Raw genomic sequence first — 4,497 nt, forward strand, 5'->3', positions numbered from 1 at the left:
GCATATTTTTGGGTACAGGCCAGAGGCTCAGGGGCAGCGAGAGGCTTCACCAGAGAAAGAGCGGGGAACAGAACAGGCAGATCGACGAAGTACATTGCTGAGAGGAGCAGCGGGCGGGTCAGGAGAGGTCTGCCGCGCCATGTGGTCACTTCCAGGGTGGGCGGGAATCGAACTCATGCGGAAGTGGCTTTAGCTTCTTAGTGCTGCGCTTTAACCCGCTGTGCCACCAGGGAGGGCCTGAACCTAGTTTTTAAACAACTCTTTCTTTTGGCTCACCTGTTTCTTGAACAACTAAAGTAGCCATGATTGTAAAAATGCTCTGTTGCCTGCAGTGTTCCGTGAATGTGAGTTGCTATTGAATGTCTGTCAGAGCAAGTTCCTCACCCATCTACGACAGAATGATTCCATGGACACGACAAGAGAGGCACCTGAGGCAGGCCCAGCGGGAGACGCCATCGCTGAGCAAAAGCCGTCCCTTTTGACTTGAATCACAGGGGAGTCTCCGCTGGCGGGCGAGGACCTCATGAAACCCTGTCGCCTTTGTCTTGCAGCCTAGCCTGGCGGGCAGATAACCAGAAGACCTGTTAATGATTTGCGAGGAGCATTAAGGCATCAGAAGTAGAGGAAGCTGCATAGGCTGGAACTACATTACCAAGGCGATTAAAGTTAAAAACCACTAAACAACCACAGCTTGCTTCCCATCATCCACCCCACAGGCATCTAAAACGAAACCAACAAGAATGTGCTAGAATACGGCAGACACTGAGATTTATTAATCTTAGCCTTGTGTTCACTCAGAGATTTAAAGGCAAGCCCCCAGGCACTGACAGCATCAGCTTTCAGGCACCATGGAGCAACACAGGGGGGCCCTTCCCCTGCACCCCCAACATCCCACACCAGAAACCGGGAGGTCTGCATATCTGAGCACAGTGGTGACACAGAGAAATAGTAGGTAGGAGATACCTTGGACATGGGTGGTCCACAGGTCAGAGTTGAAGACCCTCTAGCAAAGAAGCCAGAGGGAGGAAAGCACGGTGGGAACTGGGGTTTGGAGACCAGGGAGGTCTACTTGGGTGAGTGAAGGTATTGACTGAATCCCCCTGGCAGAAGTAGCTAACAACATTGGTCTGCAAACAGCCCTCATTGTGCAATTATTGGCAGGTTCTACAAACAGAGGGAGGTTCTGCAAACAGCATAAGTGTGTTAATAGCTCCAGACTCTCTAAACAGCAGCTTGCTCTATACACAGAGAGTGGTGCAGTCATCAGGGACCAGGGAGGCAAGCGGCCACAGGATTCATACCCCAGGATTAAAACCACAAACTAAAAGACCATCTGCTGATGCATGTAGGAGAAAGAATGTGGGTTCATTTCTGTGTTCACCCAGAAGACCCCTGCCACAGACACCCCTCTGTACCTGCTGCCCACTTCCTGGCAGTATTGGAGGACAAGCCAGTCCCCCATTCTTTCCCCACAGCTTCACCCAGGTCCACATCGTCACAAGCCACCTCACTGGGAGTCTTTGGGTGTCTGGCAGTGGCAGGCTTGAGTCATGCATTATTGAGAGGGAGGCTGGGTCCTTGCAGGAGTCTGAGGCTGTGGCGATGGCATCGTGCTGCATTGTTCAGTCCTTCTGGTTTACAGTCAGCTTGGACATCCATTATTTATGGCAGCTGAGTGGCTGTGAACAAGCTGAGACTCAATTAAGATAACATTCCCCACACAGAAGCAGTGGTTAATGCTGAGAAGTTATTCCAACTCACCCTTTACTCTGCACCGGATGGAGATACAAGGCAACCACGAGGCAAACTTAGAGAACCGGAGGCAGAGAACAAGATCGAAAGAGAGGCAGGGAAGGCAGACACCCTGAGCCAAGAGGCGAATGTTTTCCCCACTGCCCTCCACTGGCCGCATGCTGGTGCTGGGAGCCCCTGTCTCGGAGGAGAGGAGCCTCGCGAACTTCTGGTTCTCAGAGCTCCTTAAGTTGAACATTCCAGCTTCCCCCTCTCTCCCTTCCCTTGGACTGTCCACCCACATTGTCCAGCTCCCCAGCACATGGAGAGGCTGTCCCGGAGGACTGCGGATGTGGACGTTGGAGACTTGGCTACCGGTCGGCTTCTCGCTGCGCAGCTCAAGAGGTCAAGGATCCTGAGGACAGGAGAGGGAGCTGAGGAGTGTGGCCAGGTAGGGACTTCTGGGCAAGAGTGGAGTGGTCTGGGAGTGGAACTGGAAAATAAGAGGGCAGAGGAGTGGCTAACAGAGATGGGGGAGTGGTGAGGGGGGGTCAGTCTTCTGCTGCCCTGTGCCTGTCCCTGCATCTGCCAGGCCACTGATCCTCCCTTCTGTTTCCAGAGGAGAAGCCCTCTGGATTGAGAGAGTCCTTGTAAGTCCCCCCAACCACCTGCTCCAGCACGGTCAGCTCTTCCTCCTTGTCAAGACCTGGTCTCCCTGTCATCATCACATTACCTTTTAGCAGCCAGGAAACTTGAGGGCAGGACTCGTATCTCATTCATTTTGCATTGCACAAACATGCATGCACACTGGCATCCCTTACATGCACACACCAACTACTGGTGGGGCCCAGACCTCCTCCAGGGAGGGTTGTATCATTAGGATATCTGAAAATCTACTCAGGGAAGGTTAAGCAGGAAATGGGCTCATTAAATCTTGGGACAACCAGACTTAGACTTTGGAGGAGACCATCCCATCAGGAATAAAACCCATAGCACCCCTTGGCTGTGATCCCACAGCAGACCTCACAACTGCACAGTTGACTCCCATTGCCGAGGCAAGGTGCTGGGTTCTGGAACATCCATCCTACAGTCTCCAAAGCCAGATGCCTATGCCATGGCTTGACCAGGAAACAGGCACAATATGGTACCATGCTTATCTCAGGCCAAGCTTCTGGTGGGTGGTCCCTTTGGCAGGGTCCACATCCATGCTTGTGCCCTAGTTATCAAGAGATGAGAAGAAAGTTGGCTGTTTGCTCCAAGTGGGGACTCAGCAAATCGGGATGGTCAAGTGATGTGGGTGGCCAGAAAGCATGTCCATGTCCTCTAGAGGCACTGGGGGATGGACAAACACAAGAGTGGACTGGAAGCAGCGTTGCGGAAAGTGACCACTCACTGTTCCAACCCCTCCCCCGACATTTAGTCCAATCTTTAGTGCAAGGAGGAGAAAGAGGAATGTCAGACACGCTTCCTGACTCAGGAGAGTATTTCCCAGAGGGAAGGGTGGGGTGGGAGCCATTATTAGCAGGGTGCATCTCATGGGAGCTGGAGCACAGGACAGGGTGGCCAGAGAGGATGAAGAGGACCCAATTAGGTAGAGCAGAGGGTTGCTGGGAAGCAGGTAAGATGGGTCCTGGGGTGTGGCTCTCTCAGACTGGTTAAAAGGGAGGAGCTGGGTTCTAGACCCAGAGGTAGAAAGCAGGTGGTCTGACTGTCCACACATCCCATGTGCTTTCCTGGACACCTCTGCTCCTGGGCTGCCGGGCTTCCCTCCTTAAGCTCAGGGCCATAAAAGACAAGGATGCCTGCTCTGGACTTGCCAGAGATGGAAAGCTACTGGTCCTGAGTTTCCAGAACATGCTAGGGGCTGGGGTTGGGTGGGGTTGTGACCCCCTCCACCTTGCACCTGGGTCATTCATTTCACCCCAGCATCACATGGATCACGTCCTCCTGCCCACTCCCCCACATCTCCATCTGGAACCTTCACAACACCAGGCAACTTCCCCAGCATGAATTGTTCCCCATTTCCATTTATTTTTGTGGCTTTCATTTAGAGGGATTCACCAGCAGCAGGAAGGTTCACAGGCCTAATCGAGCCTGATGCATCGCTAACCAGACAGGGAACGCGCGTCTGGATTTGTCGCCCGACAGGTACAGATGTCAGAGGCTCTCATCCATGAGACGGAATCACTCTTGGGGATTGAGCGGCTCAGGCAGCGTCAGTCAGAGGCAGCTGCACATCTCTGGTGGGGGGCAGAAGCTGCGGCAGAGCCCCCTCCCGCAGGCCAAGGTCAGCAGGCAGACCCCACACTTCATGCGTTAAATCACGCAAGCCTGCCTCGGGGCTCAGCATTTCTAGGCTTTCAGTAGCCTTTCACATCACCTCCTCACATCAACTAATGAGACCTTCTGGATAGTGCAGGCAAGGGGATGAATGTAGTTTCAGGCAGAACACCTGGTTTGAAGCCTCAATTTTGCTATTTCCTAGGTGAGGTTCCTTGGCAGGTCATTAACCTGCTCCAGGTCTCAGTGCTCTCGTGTGGGCCTGCTGTGAGCATGAGTGGGACTGTGACTGCTCCAGCTACTGTGTTTCTGCAGCAGGACCTGGTCCCTGCCTCTGATAGGTAACATGGTAAGAAATTTATACTTGTTAGCTGCATGTGGCATTGGGTGAGTTACTTGACCTAAGACCTGGTTAGCATCTGTTTAAAATGGAGATGGGGATGCTCCCTGGTGGCGCAACGGGTTAGAGCACAGTGCTGCAAGCTA

At 53.1% G+C, this 4,497-nt stretch overlaps 1 long non-coding RNA gene across 3 annotated transcripts in view; it reads left to right on the top strand.

The window, feature by feature from the left end:
• The first annotated feature begins 1,670 nt into the window (after window positions 1-1,670).
• LOC105853394 overlaps window positions 1,671-4,497 on the top strand; it is a 41,596-nt gene continuing 38,769 nt past the window's right edge. For 2 of the 3 annotated variants that reach the window (XR_001145236.1, XR_001145237.1), the window contains exon 1: window positions 1,671-2,182. This is a non-coding gene — a long non-coding RNA (uncharacterized LOC105853394). The remainder of the gene's footprint in view (window positions 2,183-4,497) is intronic. The other variant, XR_001145238.1, reaches the window with a different exon arrangement.

The sequence above is a fragment of the Condylura cristata genome, unplaced genomic scaffold, assembly GCF_000260355.1.
Source record: "Condylura cristata isolate star-nosed mole 26May11 unplaced genomic scaffold, ConCri1.0 scaffold00001, whole genome shotgun sequence".
Classification (NCBI taxonomy): domain Eukaryota; kingdom Metazoa; phylum Chordata; class Mammalia; order Eulipotyphla; family Talpidae; genus Condylura; species Condylura cristata.